General features: G+C 34.2%; 1 protein-coding gene across 2 annotated transcripts in view; it reads left to right on the forward strand.

Moving 5' to 3' along the window:
• The first annotated feature begins 689 nt into the window (after positions 1-689).
• Positions 690-22,968, forward strand: part of LOC112054661 (carbonic anhydrase-related protein 10) — an 88,772-nt gene continuing 66,493 nt past the window's right edge. The window contains exon 1 of one of the 2 annotated variants that reach the window (XM_052888681.1): positions 690-883. The gene's annotated coding sequence lies outside the window, so the exon portion shown is untranslated. The remainder of the gene's footprint in view (positions 884-22,968) is intronic. The other variant, XM_052888682.1, reaches the window with a different exon arrangement.

Raw genomic sequence — 22,968 nt, forward strand, 5'->3', positions numbered from 1 at the left:
AGTTTATTTTTTTAGTTTAATTTAGTTAATTAACGCCTTTATGGTTTGGATGTTTTACTGTAACGCACATACAAAAGCATGGCTAGATTTAGAATAATCAATTATTTGAAAACCTGTTCAAAGAAAATATTGTTTCACAAAATATTATGTGCACAATTACGTTAATTAATTAACGCATGCAAAACATTAAAAAAAATAATTTCATTACTTTTAAGTCGTGTTTAACTAAAAGATAATAACTAGACATCCACCAGTTTGTAACACTATCACAATGTTCACGCAAAATTAATTAAATTACTCACAACATGCAACACTGCTAATTAATTTTCATCCTTTCGTTACCTCTAGCATCCTTTGCGTTATTTTCGCTGTTTTTCACACAGTTTTTCATACCATCAATTCATTTTCCACCAAAGTTTCTATTTTAATTAAAGATATCCACTGAAAACCCGCCCCTGGAGCCTTAACTCACTGAGACGTGGTTGGCTTATTTTTTTTCGACACTCATTCCCGCCTCTGCGTACCTCCCAAACAAACAGTTGAGTACTTTGAAAACAAATTTCATTCCAAACAAAAATACATCTTAATAACTATGGCTATACGATTCAAATTAATCAAAAGTGGTGTGTCGCTTACATCGTTTTGATGTTGGTGGTTTTCTCTTCATTTTGTGAAAACAGGCAGAGAATGTCGTGAAATTCAGTCAGTTGACCGCGATCTTTCGCGAGAGAGGACGTCCCTTGGGAACAGTTTGTTCGGGTTGTGAAAATTTACGGAAAACTTTTCGCTCACTCAAAAATATTTAACGAGAGTTGTAAGTGTGATATAGGTTTTATATTGTGTGTTGAATGTTGGTGGGCGGTGTATGAAAATATTTTAAATGGTAAGCAATTAATTAGTTAATTTTGGGACTTTTATTAATCAATTTGTCTAATTCTGAAGTGGATGAAGCGGAATGATAGATTAAATGTCACCAAGCAAGAGTGAAAATTGAAACATTATAATTTTTTTTATATTTATACCATAATTAGATGCGTGCTTGTTTTTAGTTATTTATGGAAATAACAAAAAAAAGTGTTGACTTATAGTTATCAAGGATTTTTTAGGGAATGTAAAAAAAAATTAAAAAATAATCTGCTAACTACCTACATATTATATGTAGGTAGTTAGCAGATTATTATGTATATTGCTCTGCTCTAAAGTGTTTAGAGCAGAATAAGCATAGCAGAAGAAAGCAGAATTAGCATAATACTAAGCACGAAGTACATTGTTAAAGAAATTCCTAAAACTCATTAAATACTCGTAAATTGCAACAAAAAAAAAAATTAATCGATTCTATAATTTTGAAAAAGTATATATCAAAAGCCAGCACAATAGGCAATAGTGCAATACAATCGCTAGTTATGTGTAGTGGCATACAATATTTTTATTTCTAGGACCGTGATAAAAGAAATAAAATAATTTACAAAAAATTTGGTAAATAATATATAATTGGCGTTGGGCTTGACTTCCTCGATTTTTGCATCGGCGTGGCTGCCTAGATTTAAGAAAGCCTGCATTGTAGCCAATGACATATAACTATTTAAAATTAAAAAAAAATATATCATGGTTCACCCTTAAGGTGATGAAAATTACCTAACAACCAGTAGGGGGAACCTTTATGATATGGTAAGATATTGAGTAAATTACGAAATATAAGTAGAAAAATATATTTACGTCCTTCAGTTTATGAATATATCATCTGTTTTTACGCAATTATGTTAGTGTTAAAATTGTTCTGATATTATAATCGTTTGTTTTGTTGACCTAATAATAACTCACGATACTGGTATTTACTGTTATATAAACAGTTTGAATAACAAGATAATGGCTTTAATTATTATGAATTAATGCATCGTACCTCTGAAACTATAATGCTAATAATTGTGTTTTTTTAATACTTAATCAAAAGTATAAAATAACTGGACTAGTGCGAGTCGGATTCGCCCACCGAGGGTTCCGTATCTATAAAATATTAGTATAGATACAGAATTTCACCCGTGTGGTTCCCGTTCCCGTAGGAATGCGAGCATAATATATAACCTATAGCCTTCCTCAGTAAATGGGCTATCTAACACTGAAAGAATTTTTCAAATCGGACCAGTAGTTACTGAGATTAGCGCATTCAATCAAACAAACAAACTCTTCAGCTTTATAATATTTGTATAGATAATGGTGATAATTAAAGTCGAAAGATTAAAATTAAAGTTCCAAAGCAAATTATTAGAATCTGGTTATAATATATACATAAAAAAAATATTTACAATAAGACTATCTAAGTCTTATTGTAAATATTATTAGCGCGTTTAAGCAGACAAACAAATAACAAAAAAAAAAAAAATACCGACCGAATTGAGAACCTCCTCCTTTTTGAAATCGGTTAATTAAAGAAACAGTTTTTGTTACACAATAAACTAAACTGATAGAATAAATATAAAATAGTATTTTTTGTAGATTACTTAAAAATAACTAATACATAATAATCTTTGAAGAAAATATTTTAGCTATTTAAATTATCGATAGCGAACCCTGCTTAGCCGATAAGCTACTTTTCCACTAATTGGTACAAATATACAATACCTATGTTCAGGCATCGGAAATTCTTGGAAAGTAGCAACCTAGAGTAGGTTGCTACGGGGCAAAATAGAAAAAAAAGGGCAGATAATAATCGGATTTGAAATATTTTATTATCTTCACAAAATTTATTTCAGAAGATTCATTTTTATTGCATAAATGAAGCAAATAAGAAATCCACGAACAATATAATTTTAACTTATAAATGGAACCGACTTCAAATACGTATTTCAGTTATTTTGATTTTAACACAAAACTACTAAATTGAATTATGAAAATTAAATGGGCCCAATCTGGAAGTATACTTTTTCAAACATAAAAATAATTATCAAAATTGTTTAATAAGTAACGAAGTTATGACGTAACAAACATTAAAAAAAAAACATACTCGTCGAATTGAGAATCGAACCTCCTCCTTTTTTTTTGAAGTCGGTTATATTTTAGAAGATTATTTTTTTATTGCATATACGAAGTAAATAAGTAATCCACTAACAAAATCTATAATATTTCAAGGCCAAAATCACAGATATTGTATTTAATAAATGATGCAACCAGAAAATGGGCGTCCTGTGTGAATCCTTCTTTAATATTGCTAGGATTGTCCGCAAGGAATGCAGCAAATCCTTGCAATACAGTTTCCTCTGCTTCTGGATCTTAAATATTAAATAAATTCATATTAACTTAAATAAAAACTTAAACAATACACACGCTTTATAAGGGGCTAGATACCCCTAAAAATGTGTCATTATCAACCGATATTAGGCTCACTGTTGATCACGAGTCTCCTCTCAGAATGAGACGGGTCAGGCCTATAGTCCACCAAGCTGGTCAAATGAAAATTGGCAGCCATACACACGTAGAGAATTAAGAAATTTCTCAGGTATGCAGGTTTTCTCAAGATGTTTATCGTTCACCGTTCGAGACACGTAATATTTAATTTCTTAAAATACACATAACTGAAAAGTTGGAGGTGCATGCCCCATACCCTCCGGAATCGGAGGCAGTGATATCCACTGGGCTATCACGATTTTTTTATCTAAAGAAAATGTAGCCCATGTTATTTGCTGATTTTTTAAACATTAAAATAGGTTTGAAAACTGTATCCCGATTACGGAAAAACCGGTTAAAATCGACGGTTCAAATGTTGTTTAAGTTATTTGAAAAAATATGAGGAATCATTTGACACCTTGTTTGGCCGCTACGGAGATACATACGTAAATATAAACATATACATACTTCTTTCTTTTTTCTATTGGCAACCCAGGCTCACTGTTGAGCTGGACTCTCCTCTCAATATAAGACGGGTTAGGCCTTAATCCACGATGCACGGCCAAATGCGTATTGGCAGACTTCACACACGTAAAGAATTAAGAAATTTCTCAGGTATGCAGGTTTCCTCACGATGTTTTCCTTCGCCGTTAGAGACACGTGATATTTAATTTTTTAACTATACCTATATTTACATAAATATAACTGAAAAGTTGGAAACATTCTACTCGTACATTATCATATTTATATATTTCAAGCGAGCATTTTAATTTATTTTGTGAGAAATATCCTTCATTAATTGGTCCCCCAACTAATTTTGGAATCTCCAAGGCACTCTACGCCACAGGGTGATAATGTTAAAATCTTTAACAACCATTGTCAAATTCCCGGTTTCTTGCCAGTTTCTTCTCAGCAGAATCTGCCTTCCGAACCGGTGGTAGAATTTTTACAAATAGTCAACTGACGTATCTGTATACTATATACTGACGTGCTTGTAAACTGAGCTTACTTGAAATAAATGAATTTTGAATTTTGAAATGTTCTTTCCATGCTCCGTGCTCCGTGCTCGCCGAGGAAGGGGGGTGTAACATCCATAGGATTATTTTGACGGCCTCAGTGGCGCAGTGTTATGCGCGGTGTATTTACAAAACGGAGGTCCTGGGTTCGATCCCCAGCGGGGCAGATTGAGATTTTCTGAATTGGTCCAGGTCTGGCTGGTGGGAGGCTTCGGCCGTGGCTAGTTACCATCCTACCGGCAAAGACGTATAAGCGATTTAGCGTTCCGGCACGATGTCGTGTAGAAACCGAAAGGAGTGTGCATTTCACCCTCCTTCTAACAAGTTAACCCGCTTTCATCTTAGACTGGATCATCACTTACCATTAGGTGAGATTGTAGTCAAGGGCTAACTTGTAAATAATAAAAATGTCAGATATCTTACCATCCGCTATGAAAGCTCTAGGTCCAACGACGATAAGTGGGAACATATCATTGGCGTAAAGGAAAACTTCACTGTCTTGCAATTGTAGATCGTTTAGATTCGGTATAGTGATTGTTATTGTAAGAGTTGCTGAAAAAATATTTCATCATAAGCAACCCTTATTCGGCTCACTGCTGAGCTCGAGTCTCCTCTCACAATGAGAGGGGTTAGGCCAATAGTCCACCACGCTGGCCCAATGCGGATTAGCAGACTTGACACACGTAGAGAATTAATAAAATTTTCTGGTATGCAGGTTTCCTCACGATGTTTTCCTTCACAGTTTGAGACACATCATATTTAATTTCTTAAAATGCACACAACTGAAAAGTTGGAGGTGCATGCCCAGGACCGGATTAGAACCCACACCCTCCGGAATCGCAGAGGCAGAGGCAGAGGTCGTATCCACTGGGCTATCACGGAAAAAATATTTAGGTATTGTTAATTGAGGCTTTCGTAGTTTTCTAAGCGTATACGTAATCTTTCACTAATATACTTGTAGACTAATATTATAAAGAGGAAAGATTTGATTGTTTGTTTGTGTGTTTTGAATAAGCTCTGTAACTACTGAACCTTTGAAAAATTCATTCACTGTTGGGAAGCCACACTAACCCCAAATGCTATCCTATCCTACTAACATTATAAACGCGAAAGTTTGTATGGATGTTTGGATATATGTTTGTTTGGATGTTTGTTACCTTTAACGCCGCTACTACTGAAGCGATTTGGCTGAAATTTGGAATGGAAATAGATTTTACTCTGTATTAACACAAACGCTACTTTTTATTCCGGAAAATTCCTTGGTTCCCGAGGGATTTGTGAAAAACTAAATTACGAAAGTCGCAGGCGTCCGCTAGTAGGCTATATTTTATCCTAGTATTCCTATGGGAACATAAATAACAACTTATAGAATAAACGGCCGTATCTTCTTTTACGTAAACTTCGCACTTTGATTTTTTTACAACTTCATGGGACCGTAGACTTGGTTATATGGTTTAAATTACAACTTGATACATCGACTAATTTCCAAAATAAAGTATCTTGACAGACAGATAGACGAAAAACATCTTATGTTTCCATTTTTTTTCCTTTTTAGGTACAGAACTAAAGATGAATTATGAGTAACAGCGGCAGCTGTTACTTTTATTATTATTAAAACTATTTAATTATTATCTATACTTATAATAAATCAGTAGAGAGGTCAATTCTGTACATGAAATATATTTCCAAAATAACTATCAGGGTGTGATTAGTGATCAATACTGAAGCCAAAAATGCAATCAGTAAAATTTTTGTCTGTCTGTATGTTCGTTATAGAAACAAAAACTACTCGACGGATTTTAACGAAACTTGGTACAATTATTATTCATACTTATAAGCAGATCATAGTATACTTTTGTTCACGCTACGGTCAATAAGAGCAGAGCAATGAAGGGAAATGTTGGGAAAACGGTAGAAGTTACTCCATTTTTAGAGCGATACTACTGTAAGGGCTGGATTAAAGAGGTCTAGGGGCGGAAGAAGTCGCGGGCGTCCACTAGTATTCAATAAATTATTAATTAAAATTATACTTACTATAAGTTACATTGAAAGAGTCTCTAGTAACAATAGGTTCTTTGCCCTGGCGGTAGAATCTAAAATTATTATCTTTGGAACCAAACCTTAACCCAGTATACTCAACTGCGAGCAACAATTTGTTAGTTTTCTTGTTAATGCTGAAATAAGCGTTTTAAATGATTGAATAGAAGCAGGCGTTACTTTGCCGAAGTTCATCATGAATATATAATAATATATTTATTTTGCTATTATCCGCGAAAAGCCGACGAACCCATGCGACAACGTCACCCAGGTCCGACACAATACTCTCTACGTACGTTTCACCCCGAAACCGGAGCATCCTCAGGAGATGTTGACTCTACAACGTGTAATTGCATCGCGTGGGTTAGTCGGCTTTTCGCCGATAATAGCAAAATAAATAAATTACTATATATTCGTTTTAAATGAGACAATAAATAGCCACTGTATTCTGTAAAGTTACAGCGATGTGACATCGCTCATTTCCATGGCAACTTCGTTGTTAGTGACATTTTATTTTTGACATCCCATAGAAATAAAGTTGAAATTCTAATAAAACTTGTTATAGGCGAATATTACATCGACGAGTATAAAACAGCGGAATTACATCTCAGATTGGATTTGCATTTAGTATATTATTATTTAGTAATTGTTCTGTCATAGGCAGGTTGATAGTTGAAACCCTTTTGTATGGCAAAGCTAATCCTTTGGAGCACAATGTAGCTCTTGTATTACCTGAAGTTTGTCTCTGTTTGTCATGCTTTCCACTTATTGCTCACTGTTGAGCACGAATCTCCTCTCAGAATGAGAGGTGTTGAAATAGTCAATAGTCACGCTGGGTCAATGCAGACTGGCAGACTTCACACACGTAAACATTCTGTGGTATGCAGGTTTCCTCACGATGTATTTCCTTCACCGTATAAGACAGGTGATATTTAATATCATAACTAGGTATCATCATCATCATCATCAACTCATATTCGGCTCACAGCTCGAGTGTTTTCTCAGAGTAAGAGGGGTTAGGCCAATAGTCACCAACCTTGGTCCATACGCAGAGAATTAAGAAAATGCTCTGGTGTGCAGGTTTCTTCACGATGTTTTTCCTTCACCGTTTGAGCCACGTGATATTTAATTTCTTAAAATACACACAACTGAAAAGTTGAAGGTGCATGCCACGGACCGGTTCAAACCCACACCGGAATTGGAGGCAGAGGATGATCTCTGCCTCCGATTCCGGTTGTGGATATGAATCCATATACATAAATATAACTGAACATCGGATTCGAATCCGCAGAAGAAGGTCTGATCTGGTCTGATCATATCCACTGGGTTCTTATCTTAAGCAGTACATAAGTAAGTTGTGTAACGTATACAGCTGTAGAATACTAGCAATTTTTAACACGCTTATATAAGCTTCACTTGTAACTAACTATGTATGAAAGAAAATCTTGGAATCCTAATTTGACCCACTTCCCGATCTTCAATTAGGATGAAATTTTGCACACGCTCTGAGCGCTGATGACAATACATTACTAGGTAAGAAACGTCATTACATATCCAATTTAGCGGCCTCCTCAAGATGGCGGACTGGCTGTTTAAAATTCACCCCATGATTTTTTGCTATCAGTCAAGGGTTTGCTGTCAAGAATACGAACAAAAATAGTAACGTGACTTAAGTCCAATATGGTGGACGTCCAAGATGGCGGACAGGCTATTTGAAATGCATCCCATGATATGGGTATCAAGCGTATTTTTTAGTTTTTTTAAGTATTCATGTTTTTTACTTACTAAAACTCAGCAACTCTGGCTTCGGGCACTGTGTATTCGACATTGAGACAGGTGACAGTTATGTTAACTCTCGGCACATAGTAATTGGACTGAGCCTTGTAGAGTGATGCCGGTGATGGTCCTAAGGCTGCCTTACAACGGGCATGGTTCACGAAGTACTCTCTAATACAGAACATGTCGAATATCCGACATGGTCTTTCTATGTTTGCATCTATCTCTTCTAAAACACAATACCTATATTTTAAATTTTTGAGAATATAGAATACTTTTCAGAATCTTAGCTATTCATCTAAGATTTTGTGTTCATGACTTTCTGAATCTTTTTTACCATATCATACTAAATTTCATGGCTTTATTATGATTTAATATAAACTCTCGTAGCATAATAAACTAAAAAACACTGGCTTATTATGCTTGATTTTTTTTTTTCAAATATAACAATTTTGTTTTGCCTTGTATTTCCAATAATAATCTAGTCTCCTATATTTAAAATTTAACTTTGCCCATTTTGAATGAATATATGCTTATGTTTCGTATCCATTTATTTTATCTTTTAAGGACAAAAATTTTCTACATTTCAATATTTTTTATATTCGACGAAATTAAAAAATATAAAAAAAAACGTCGTTTGTAAGATCACATAATAAACTTAGTAAATCAAATAATATAATATTTACCAGCAGAAATCCCACTCTCAGAAAATATTTCATTACCCAGACAAGTAGACGCGAAAAAACTGAAACATACTACCGTTTTCAAAATCATTTTGATATGAAATAACGAAAATTTAGCGCTCAACTTCGATATTTATATTATTTTAAATGATCGCATGCTCCAATTAATTAAAAAAATAAATGCTAATTAAATTAATTGGTTTGTTCTTTGTTTTTGACTATTGCCTGTTTTGATTCAGATTACATACTAATCGCACTATAATCATATAATGATATAATTCGCATTATACATGCGAATGTTTGTGTCTTAGTATGTTTGTTACAATAAGCAACAACAACTAAACCTATTTGCCTGAGCTTTGGATTGGAGACTGTATTTAAACATAAACAACTTTTTACCATCCAAGATTTGTTCCCACGGGATTTCGGAGAAACCGTATTTCACAAGTACAAGTCGCAGACATCGCTAGTTATATATAATATATTTAATTAAATAACAGCTGCGATTTTATTTTTTAACCGACCCCAAAAAAGGAGAAGGTTCTCATTTCGTCGCATATGTTTTTTTTATTTTTTAAATGTTTGTTATTTCATAACTTCGTCATTTACAAACCAATTTTGGAAATTCTTTTTTTGTTTGAATGAGTATACTTCCAGATTCGTTCCATTTTATTTTCATAAAAATCGGTTTATTAGTTTTGTGTTAGAATCAAAATAAGTGTAATAAGTGTAATAATACGTGCTTGAAGTCGGTTTCATTTTCATGTTAAAAAGATCATTATTATATTATTAGGAGGTTCTTTGAACGAAATCGAGGGGAATTTTCAAAAATTATATGGATGACTGGTGTGATCATATTTTTTTTATTAGTATTTATTGTCTATGGTTTAGTTCTTTTCTAAAAAGGAATTCTTTTGTTTATAAGTCAAGGTACATAGGCCATGCAATGCAGGCATATTTTTTCCTATATTGAAAATTCAGCACCTACCATACATTTTTACCAGTATCTTTGTAATCACAAAGACGGGACGAAAGTAATTTACAAACCGTGTACAAGTTTTTAAAGTGATCAAGGCGAAAACATTGTACATATAAATTTGTTTGTCATCTTTTATAACCACATGTTTTGAGCAAATAAACGATGATTGATTGATTGATTGATAATCCACTTTAGCTTCATACATTTTTTACAGGATATTATTTTTAAAACAATCAATCATCACACTAAAACATTATTTACTGTCCTAGTATCATAATATATTGGTAATTCTATCCGCCTTATTTAACAAAAATCAGATATTTTTAAATACTAATTACAGCAGCATGAAAAAATTATTCAGGATAGAAAAATCCGAAAAAAAATTATAACTTGGTCTCCCTATGGACTTTTCAAGACTAACCAAATGAGTTCTAGATAATAAGTTGGTGGTAATAAATGTACTTATCATATACAGTTAATACTATATATAATAAGTACAATTATTTTTTACGGCTGCCTATGTTTTATCTAAGATCAACGGTAAGAGCGGTCAGAGTCATCACTGAGGGGTGGTGGTTCGATCCCCGCTCCGTTGGTCTATTGTCGTACCCACTCCTAATACGGTCTTACCCGACTAGTTGGAGGGGAATGGGAATATTGGTCATATTTAAAAAAAAAGAAAAAAAAAACTCAAAAGTATTCAACATTTTTTTTTTATTTATTCAGTCTTTGGTTCTTCTGTTCTTTTATTATTAATATTATTGCTTCCTTAAAGTCGTTTAAAGTTAAGAGAAGGTTAGAGCGTAACAATCTGTTTTTTTGAAGTTTGCAAAATTGACGCCAAGCGAAACTGCTCACTAGTGAAATCAAATACTTATAACATTTACACAATATATTATATATATATATTATATATATTATATGCTTTCTACCATAATGAGTTGATACTATGGTAGAAAGCTGTATATATATATATATATATATATATATATATATATATATATATATATATACAACGTGTCCCAAAATTCAACGATAAGCGGGCGCCAAAAGATTGACCTGCTCATGAGCACTTAAGGAAAAATAATAAAAAAAATATACCTAAATTTTTTTTTTAGTTACAAAATAAATTTTAAAATTCTTTGAAAATTTACACCTTGTATGATATTTTGAACTACCGCAGCTACAATTTCTTAAATATGCTTAAGATTTTTTTTGTATCGGAACCTAAGTAGTACTACTATTCACCACAACTCTTAAAAACACCACAATGCCCGCAGTTTTTACACAAAAAAATATCAAAATATTTTTTTTCCCTCAAATTTTTAAAGATTTTTACTTTCAGTCTACTTTGACTCATGGTCTTGCAAAAAAAAGTATGAACACCGCTATGGCAAGTTATTTTCAAAGTTGACGCAACTAATCAAGATTTCAAAATAGTATAATACCCTAGGATAACTAGTCGCAAAAAAAAAATATGCGTACCATTTGTAAACAAGAACTAAATTTCTAAAATGTTTTTGCTCCTAGAAATCACTTTTACTTTATGCACAAAATGATGTGAGTCATACGTTGCAATTTCCTAGAATTTTAATGGAACGAACGATAACATTTAAAAATAAGAGAGAGAGAGAGAGAGAAAGATAGCGATAAGTATACGTTAGAGAGGGATAGACAGATGTTCTTTGTTGAATGACAATGATGCAGGTAAAGAAAATCCTGTTCCCAGCAAGTCAGTACGCTCTGCTCCTTTGTTTACTGCGCAACTTTCCGTATTCAATTGACGTGGCTCTCGTACTAACGACTTTTGGCTTTGCATTTTGGACTGGACTTAAGTGATCTGCAAACTGAACTGACCTGGCATTATTTTGGACTGTGCCTGTGTTTTGTGAATTGGACTTTTGGTGTATTTTGGACTGTTTAGCGTTATCATGCCGCAACCATACACGCCGATGGAATACGCTAACATGCATCTCATTTATGGAGAATGTCGGTGCAATGCTAACGCTGCTAGCAGATTGTATCGAGAAAGGTACCCAAACGCTCAAAGATATCCAGATTATCGGGTATTTATGAATGTGCATCAAGCGTTTTCGGAGGGTCGTTTGCCGTCAGCTAGAAGAAACGCTGGAAGACCTAGATCGGAATGCGATGAAGAAGTTCTCAATGAAATAAACATTGATTCAACTACCTCAGTGCGTGCCATAGAAGCAGCTACGGGAATCCCAAAAAGTTCAGCACATCGAATACTAAAACGTCATCGGCTACACCCATATCATTACAGACGTGTACAAACGTTACTATCACGGGACTATCCACTGCGGATCGCATTTTGCCGAGTGATGCTTCAAAAGCATCGGGAAGATCCTCAGTTCTTGGATAAAGTACTATGGTCGGATGAAACAACCTGCAAGAAAGATGGCTATTTAAATCTTCACAACCTACACAGCTGGAGCAATGAGAATCCGCACCTGATGAGAGAAGACAAATCCCAATATCAATTTAAGGTCAACTTATGGACGGGCATTTTAAATGGAAAAGTGATTGGGCCTTTTGAATTACAAGGAAACTTAGATGGGGACAGTTATTTGAACTTTTTACAAAATGATTTGCAAGAATTACTAGAAGACGTCCCCCTAAGCGACCTTCAAAATATGTGGTATCAAAATGATGGTTGCCCAGCTCACTACGCTCGTCCTGTGAGACAATACCTAGACCACGAGTATCCGGGGCGTTGGATCGGGCGACTTGGTCCTATCCTATGGCCACCCCGATCACCCGACCTAAACCCCCTGGATTTCTTTTATTGGGGTTGTCTCAAAGACAGGATCTACGCAAAACCGATTACGACATTGGACGAGCTTCGGCAAAAAATCACTCAGGCTGCGGCACATATCAATGCTAGAAGATATGCGCGAAAAATAAAACGGTCGTTTTTAAGGCGATGTCGTGCCTGTATTAATGCCGGTGGAAAACAATTCGAACATTTACTTTAATGTTGTGTAATTAAAATAACAAACACATTTTTGGAACATAGTAAAATTTATTACTAACAACAAGAACAATTAAGAAATTTGGTTCTTGTTTACAAATGGTACGCATATTTTTTTTTGTGACTAGTTATCCTAGGGTATTATACTATTTTGAAATCTTGATTAGTTGCGTCAACTTTGAAAATAACTTGCCATAGCGGTGTTCATACTTTTTTTTGCAAGACCATGAGTCAAAGTAGACTGAAAGTAAAAATCTTTAAAAATTTGAGGGAAAAAAAATATTTTGATTTTTTTTTGTGTAAAAACTGCGGGCATTGTTGTGTTTTTAAGAGTTGTGGTGAATAGTAGTACTACTTAGGTTCCGATACAAAAAAAATCTTAAGCATATTTAAGAAATTGTAGCTGCGGTAGTTCAAAATATCATACAAGGTGTAAATTTTCAAAGAATTTTAAAATTTATTTTGTAACTAAAAAAAAAATTTAGGTATATTTTTTTTTATTATTTTTCCTTAAGTGCTCATGAGCAGGTCAATCTTTTGGCGCCCGCTTATCGTTGAATTTTGGGACACGTTGTATATACAGCTTTCTACCATAGTATCAACTCACTGAATATTTACCTACCTTAACTGATTAGCCTGACTACAATAATAAATTTATAAACATCTTACCAATTCGAAGCGTGTGCACTGACTGGAAGTTCAGGAGCCAAGAAAACTCCTGAAAATCCTGCCCACCTTTTATATATTTACCAATCCTAGTAACAAAAGTTCAACGATGTTCTTTATTTTAAATTTTCAAATTATGTTCAGAATGTTGACAAGAGCTTATTGATATTCTATTTTGTTCCTTTTTCTTATTCCTAAAATAGGTATAATTCTTAAAATAAACACTCTTTTCTAAAAAATCGTGACACTAGGTTATCAACTTAAGTACATAATATAGAATATTACATATACAATATAATCATCTATAATATTTCGAAACCAAAATCGCAAATATTATATTTAATAAATGACCCAATCAAAAAATTTGCTTCGGTTAGAAATCCTTCTATTACATCGCTCGGTACATCGGCTACGAACTCTGTCAAACTTTTTAATACAAACGGCTCATCTTGTGGATCTAAACAGAAAATAAATAAATGTTAGAAATAACATAGTAGGTAAAGAGTATAATATACATAATAGCGATTGAGCCGCGATAGCCCAGTGGATATGACCTCTGCCTCCGATTCCGGAGGGTGTGGGTTCGAAATCGGGCCGGGGCATGCACCTCCAACTTTTCAGTTGTGTGCATTTTAAGAAATTAAATATCACGTGTCTCAAACGGTGAAGGAAAACATCGTGAGGAAACCTGCATACCAGAGAATTTCTTAATTCTCTGCGTGTGTGAAGTCAGCCAATCCGCTTTAGGCCAGCGTGGACCCCTTTCATTCTGAGAGGAGCTCAGCAGTGAGCCGTATATGGGTTGATAACGACGAATAGCGATTAGGTGGACCGAGGATATCAAGCGAGTTGCAGGGAGCCGCTGGATGCTGGCGACTCGAGACCGTTTTGTTTGGAAGTCCATGCAAGAGGCCTATGTTCAGCAGTGGACGTCCATCGGCTGATAATGATGATGATGATTAGCCTCAACCGCCCTGTGGCAAAGGGGACTCATCACCGAGGGGTGGTGGTTCGACTCCCGCCCGGTTTTCTATGTTCGTACTCACTCCTAACACAGTCTTTTCCGACTAGTTGAAAAAACAAGACGGAGATCCTGGGTTGGTTAAGGTTTTCTTAATTGGTCCAGGTCTGGCTGGTGGAAACGAAAAGGGGTGTGGATTTTCATCCTCCTCCTAACAAGTTAACCCGCTTTCATCTTAGATTGCATCATCACTTACCATAAGATGTAGTCAAGGGCTAACTGGTAGAGAATAAAAAAAATTCTATGCTACAATTCTTACCAGGGGCTATGAAAGTATTAGGTCCAACAGTAATTATGGCGATCAAACTGTTGGAATACGCAAAAGTTTCACTGTCTTGTAGCTGTAGATCATTTAGTTTAGGTATGGTTATTGTCAGCACAACGTTTGCTGAAAGAAATTTACTCATTGTTAATCTATACTAAAAATTAAAAAAACAATCAACTGACTTCAAAATATAAAACATTCCGACTAAATAAATAACTAATTCTACCGGCTGATCATTTTGAACTGATGCTAACACAATGATGTATTAATTTAAGCCACGTATGAAATGTATGAATATTTTTCAGACAATGTTTTACACGCTTTATATTAGCTTCACTTGTAACTATGTATGTAAGAAAATCTTGGAATTTTAATTTGCACACTTCCTGGTTTTCGATTTAGTAAATTTGTTTTAAAATATTAATAACGAAATTGTCCGTACTGTGAAGCTATCGTTCATTATGCTATTATAATTTTTTTTTTAATTTTTAATGTAATCCTACATAGAACTAGGCAAGAAAAATCTTGCCAAGTTGCTATGAGTCGTATTTAAACTTGGGTTGGGATGCCTGATAAAAGGTACCTACTGTAAACCGATGAGGAGTTCCATTAACTGTCCTTCGTCCAGACCCCTAATTACAGTCACAACCCATCGACGTGGAAAGTTCTCATCATTACAAATTTAACAAACCCAATCACAAGGTAGCTACTGTAAACCGTTAAGGAGTTCCATTAACTGTCCTTCGTCTTCATCAACAGACAGTGAAACCGCGGGGTGTCGGCTAGTTAGCTATATAAAGAATCAAAGATAACTTGTCACATTGGTCATTGAATTTTTTTTTTGACAAGTTCTTTGATATTATATGATAACCAGTGTCTGATGATGGAGCTGGGTGGCCATAGGAACTCCGTAATTAAACAACGCAATCCCATCGAGTTTCAGCTCATTTGATTCACCTTGATGAGTACTTTGATACTGAATTTGTTTTGATTTGTTTCAACGAGTACCCAGTAGATGGTAACCAGGTAACTTTTTCGTTTATTTTATAAAATAATACTAAAAGCTTGTCTTAAAAAATGTTTTTAATGGCAGACTTTTTTATCAAGAAAAATATTTTTTAAATTATGGTGAAATGCTTTTATGAAGTTAGCGTACCTTTACCTAGTTAGTACCTAGTACTTTTGTTGACAATATTTCGAGAACTATCATTGTGCCAAATCAGTGTTTAGGGCAAGGTGACGTCTGTTGGGTTGGGTGTAGTTAATCGTATTCATAAGATTTATTAAAAAAAACAAATATACTTACGGAAAGTAGCATTAAATGAGTCCCTAGTAACAACAGGTTCTGTACCCTTGCGGAAGAACCTATAATAGTTTTCGTTGGAACCAAACTTTAAATCGGTATACTCTACTGCTAGCAACAGTTTGTCTGTCTTCTTGTTAATGCTGAAATTGGCATTGATAAAAAATATTTTTTAATGTTATAGTTCTAAGTAGGTATTAGCGCATCGCTGTAAGTTAATATAAAGTCAAAGCTTTTTGGTTCTTCGTTTCAGATTCGCACTGCGAATTACAAAATACTCTGTTCCTCTATCCCAGCTTTATTTTCAATGATTATAAAAGTATCTTCAATCAGAATGTTGGATCAGAATGTTGGACGGTTAATGGGACGGATAGTAAACGAATGCATGTGAACGAAATGTGTATGTTGAGATGGATGTGTGGTGTGACAAGAATAGATAAAATAAGAAATGAGTATATAAGAGGAAGTCTGAAGGTGGCGCCAGTGACAGAAAGATTGAGGAGTAGAAGGTTAGCTTGGTATAGACATGTAATGCGTAGGGAGGAAAGTCATATTACTAGAAAAATGTTGAATGTGCAAGTGGAAGGACAAAAGAGGAGAGGAAGGCCAAAGAAGAGATGGTTGGATTGTGTGAAAGAGGACATTGTGTGTAAAAGGAGTGGATGATGAGTTGACGAGTAATAGAGACGAATGGAAAAGATTGACATATTCCCACACTTATGTGGGATAAGGGTACGGAGATGATGATGATAAAAGTCTTCTATCTTCAAGTTGATATCTGATATCTTCAAGTTAAAATTTTATAGGCACCACATAGGCAAGTGTATGCATCCAAGCACTAGCCAAAACAATGATAAAAAAAGTCAATTATAACAATAGTCACTCACTAGAACTCCGAAACTCTTGTATTAAGTTCTGAGTATTCGCCATTCACCGAGTTTATACCCATGTTAACTCTCGGCAAATATATATTAGATTGAGCCTTGTAGAGTGGCGACGGTGTTGGTCCAAAGGCTTCCTTACAACGAGCATGCTTCACAAAGTATTCTCTGATACAAAACATATCGAAAATTCGACATGGCCTTTCTATGTTTTCATCTATCTCTTCTAAAATACAACACCTGAATGTAAAATCTCATAATATCGCAACCGTTCCGCATTGGGCTAAACGGCATTTACTCAACAGGAAAAAAAACCTGAGCTAAGTCATCGCGCCGTTGACAACGCCGCTAAAATAATTTTTGCGTGCCAGTTGTAATTATCAAAAAAATCAAAATCAAAAATCATTTATTTCAAGTAGGCTCAGTTTACACGCACTTTTGACAAGTAAGTTGACTATTTGTAAAGATTCTACCACCGGTTCGGAAGGCAGGTTCTGCTGAGAAGATACCGGCAAGAAACTCAACAGTTGCTCTTTTGAAAAAGTCATACAGTATTATAATTTACAATTGATAACAATTACTGTTTACATTTCTTATAGTTTTACTTCCTGTGTGAAGGTGGAAGCTGATAAAAAGTGGTTTATGTAACCTATCTACCTCTTTTTTCTTCTAACATCATTGATTTAAACCTTAATCATTTGAAAAAAATTATAAAATTTAGAAAGAAATGCAAATCAATCTTTTGTGATACGAAATTTAACAAAATAATATCAGAAATATTACAAAGTATTCTTTATTCTGTAAACATTACATACAAAAGTTTTATTAAGAGTGTTAAAAGTTCATGTTAAAATAAATATTTACCAGCAGAAATCTCATAATCGAGAAGTTCATTTCCCAGACAAAAAGACGTGAAAAAACCGAGACACACTACCGATTTCAAAAACATTTTGATACAAAGTAATCGAGTCTGGCGCTAAAATCCGTTATAGTTTATATTCATTGAGGTAATCGCGTTCCAATTAAACATTGTTATTCAAATCAAAGATTTAGTTAATTGTTTATAACTATCGAATGCACGCAAATTTGTTTTTTAATTTTTGTGGTGCGTGGGATTCGGCAACACGCAGGTGATCGGGACAGCCGTAATGGTTTGGCAAATAAATTTGGCAAGAAAATCGCAGCTCATGACTAAGGGCCCCGTATGGGTTCGAAGTTCGGGCATACTACTCCGACGTTGTGTCACGTGACCTTCAGTCGTGTCTTATAACTTTTATAATTATCAGTACACTCTAATTAAAAGAAAAATCTCTTATGTCATTCCTTCGTTTATCTATCAATTATTATTAGCTAAAACTTTATGCAAGTATTTGACAACAACATTTATTTATGGCGTTCAAAGTTTCTTCTACAAAAAGGCAAAACATTATTTACAATCTTAGTATTATAATATATTGGTTATTTAATCGGCCATATTTAACAAAAATCATATCTTTAAAATTTTAATTGCAGCAGCTAAATTATTAAAAAAAATTGATACAGGATAGAAAAAATTGGAAAATCCGATAAAAAATTATAACATGGTCTCCCTACGGATTTTTCAAAACTAACCAAATGAGTTGGTGTATTTCGCACTTATACTATATAATACGTACCATTACTTTTTATGGCTACCTACGTTTTACCTAAGATAAAGATTTTAAATAAAACTCAGAAAAATACATATCTTTTAATTCAACATATTTTTTTAATTTTATCATGTCAGCTTTTGGTTCTTATATTGTCCTTTTATTGTTAATCTCATTGCTTCTATAAGATCGCATAAAGTTAAGAGAAGGTTAAAGCCTAATTTTCTTTCTTTTTTTGAAGATTTTTGACGCCAGTCGAAACCTGGTTACTAAGTTATAAAATCTGATTATAATATAACACAATAATATAATCATCTATAATATTTCGAAACCAAAATCGCAAATATTATATTTAATAAATGACGCAATCAAAAAATTTGCTTCGGTTAGAAATCCTTCTATTACATTGCTAGGGACATCGGCTACGAACTCTATCAAACTTTTCAATACAAACGGCTCATCCTGTGGATCTAAACAGAAAATAAATAAATGTTAGAATTAACATAGTAGGTAAAGAATATAATATACATAAAAGCGACCAAGTGGACCGAGGACATCAAGCGGGTTGCAAGGAGCCGCTGGATGCTGGCGACTCGAGACCGTATTGTTTGGAAGTCCATGCAAGAGATCTTTGTCCAGCAGTGGACGTCCATCGGCTGATAATGATGATGATGATGAATAGCCTCAATAGCCCAGTGGTAAAGGGGCCGGACTAATTTCTGTGGGGTGGTGTTTCTATACCCCCTGGACTATTGTCGTACCCACTCCTAACTCAGTATTTTCCGACTACTGATAACGGGAATATTGAACATATTTCAAACTAAAAGACATAGCAATTTTTTTTCTTTTTTGTAAGACAAAAAAAGAAAAAATATATAAAACATATCTTTTCCTTTTTTAAGAAAAAAAAAAAGAAAAACAAGCAAAAACAAAAACACACATATCGCGTCTATGCTGGACCGTTTATTAAAATTTGAAAGTGATATGGAAAAATAATATTTATCTTAGAATTAGCTCAGAATGTACAAAATATAACAAAAGGTTCTAAAATGTTAAAAGTTCTTAACACTATAGTTGTAGCCACTGTTGTTGAAGCACGAGCGATTGTTGTGCGATGAGGTGAAGCCAAATTGCTCAATAAACAGCACGAGTGCTACAATCGCTAGTTACGTGCAGTGGCATACAACACTTTTTCTACGAGCATGATAATAAAAAACAAAATAAATAAAAAAAATAACAAAACTTGGTAAATAATTAATAATTATCACTGGGCACAGCCTCCTCGATTTTATCTCTTCTAAGGAAATCTGAATTTTTGTAGCCAATATAGAACTATTTAAAAAAAAATAAAAAATCATTGTAGCACGGTTTAGCCGTGAATGAATAGCTTTGTGACATGGTTTGAGCAGGGGCGAAGCAACCGACGGATCAGTCGTATCAATGACTGCTGCGCGGTTTCACCCGCGTGGTTCACGTTCCCGTAGGAATACGGAGATAATATATAGCCTATAACCTTCCTCGATAAATAGGCTATCTAACACTGAAAGAATTTTTGAAATCGGACCTGTAGTTCCTGAGATTAGCGCGTTCAATCAAACTAACAAACAAACAAACAAACAAACTCTTCAGCTTTATAATATTAAAAGATACGGAGCCCCCGGACTACGTGTAAAATCAAATTATTAGTACAATATAATCCACAACATCATTTAACTTTTTAACACTTTTCATTTCAGAAATGACAAAACTAATAAAAACAGTGTCTTAATTCCCGAAATAAGCGTACGCCCAAAAGTTGGAAACATCCTACGTAGGTTAAGTCACTGTCATATTTATTTTAAGCGAGCACCATTTTTTTGACTTGACTTTGCAATTGCACGAGTCAACATCTACTGAGGATGCTTCGGTTTTGGTGTGAAACGTACGTAGAGAGTATTTTGTCGGACCTGGGTGACGTTGTCGCAAAATAAATAAATTATTATATACACTATTTTTTTTCTTGTGTTAGAAATCTTTACCCTTCATTTAGGGCCCCCAACTTCTTTTTATACAGTTCCCCTACAAGACACTCTAGGCCAATGGGTTTGAGATTGTATATTATTGTGTAGATTACGAAATAGGGGTAGAAAATGTTTAATTAGAATTACCTAGTGTATGATATAATTCTTACCCGGGGCTATGAAAGTATTAGGTCCAACAGTAAATATGGCAGTCAAACTGTTGGAGTACAGAAAAGGTTCACTGTCTTGTAACTGTAGATCATTCAGATTAGGTATGGTTAATGTCACCACAAAGTTTGCTGAAAGAAATTTACTAATTGTTAATCTATACTTAAAATTATTTATTATTAATTTTAAAGTTTATCTATATTTAGATTAAAAATTAAAAAAGATCAAAAATATACCGACTGAACTAAAAAGCGATAAATAACATAACATTTGTTCTACCGGCTGAGCAGTTTGTAATGGTAACCTAATGATGTATTAATTTAAGCCATATATGAATATTATTAAGGTTTAGGTTTACAGACAGTGTTTTTTCATGTAGATCTTTTAGAAATAGTAAAACTGATCAACATGGTTAAACAAAATATTATGTTATTTATCGCATTTTAGTTTAGTCCGGTCCATATCTACGTAGAAAGATTTTACAATACAAATTGATCAAACCCAATCACAAGGTAACTACTGTAAATCTTCATTACATTGTAGTGATTTAAAGTGCTTAATGAAAATATTATCAAATGCTATTGTGGACCTTACGATTTTTTATATCTCCCATCCTATCATCAAATCCCATTATCAAATCCTGACATGATGACAATGGGACCACTTCAGAAGTTTAACATTACAAACAAAAAAAATATTTAAATCGACCCAGTCTTCGAGTAATCGAGTAACATACACACTTAGACTTAGACTCGAATTGAGATCCTCCTCCTTTTTATGAAGTCGGTCAAAAATAAAGAGATAACGTTTGTGGTTAGGTAGGGGGTAACCCCTGGATGTACTAAACCAATTTTGATAATTCTTACTTACCACTAGAAAGCCGCGTGAAGGTCATCATAGGCTATATTTTATCTCACGGGAAACGGAAACTACGCGAGTGAAACTGCTGGGTAACGGCTTGTTACTATATATGTAAAGAACAAAATATAACTGGCACATAGGTCATTTGATTTGTCTTGACAAGTTCTTTGGTATTATACGGTAACCAGTGTCTGATGATGGAGCAGGAAGGCTATAGGAGTTCCTTAATTAAATAACGCAATGCCATCAAGTTTCATTTGATTCATCTTGACGACTACTTTGATACTAGATGGTAACCTGGGTCTGATGATGGTGCTGGAAGGTGGCCATAGGAATTCCGTAATCAAACGACGCAACTTTATCAAGTTTCGGCTTGTTTGATTTATCTTGACGTGTACTTTGATACTAGATGGTAACCTGGGTCTGATAATGGTGCTGGAAGGTGGCCATAGGAACTCTCTAATTAAACGACGCAGCCCTATTAAGTTCGGGCTCATTTTATTCGTCTTAACGAGTACTTTGATACTAGATAGTAACCAGGGTCTAATAATGGCAGCTCCATTAAGGTGGAGGTGCCATTATTAGACCCTGGTGGCCATAGGTGGCCCTAGGAACTCCTTAATTAAACGATGCAACCCCCTAAAGTTTCAGCTCGTTTGATTCGTTTCAACGACTACATTCATACTAAATGGTAATCAGTTTTAGTTAATGTTATTAACATATAATAAAAGCTTGATTTTAAAAAAGGTTTTCAATGGTAGACTTCTTTATAAAGAAAAATTATTGTTACATTTTATTTGTAATGCTACGAAAAGTTGACGTAAGCCTTTGTTGACAATATTTCGGAAACTTTTATTGCATTCCATCAAGTCAGTGTTAAGGGCAGGGCAACCTCTGTTGGGTCCTCTGGTCAATCATATTCATAAGATTTAAACAAAATAAAACAAATATACTTACGAAAAGTAGTATTAAATGAGTCCCTAGTAACAACAGGTTCTGTGCCCTTGCGGTAGAATCTAAAATAGTTTTCGTTGGAACCAAATTTTAAATTGGTATACTCTACTGCTAGCAACAGTTTGTCTGTCTTCTTGTTAATGCTGAAATTGGCATTGATAAAATGTGTAATTTCCTAGAGAGACAAGTCAATACAATTAAAATACACAAATAACAAGATTATAATAAAATAATAATAAATAAATAAATATACTTAAACAATACACATCATTATCTAGCCCCAAAGTAAGCATACAGAGTAGCTTGTGTTATGGGTGCTAAGATAGTTGATATTATAATATTAATATACAATTATAT

This window comes from Bicyclus anynana, chromosome 23, assembly GCF_947172395.1.
Source record: "Bicyclus anynana chromosome 23, ilBicAnyn1.1, whole genome shotgun sequence".
Classification (NCBI taxonomy): domain Eukaryota; kingdom Metazoa; phylum Arthropoda; class Insecta; order Lepidoptera; family Nymphalidae; genus Bicyclus; species Bicyclus anynana.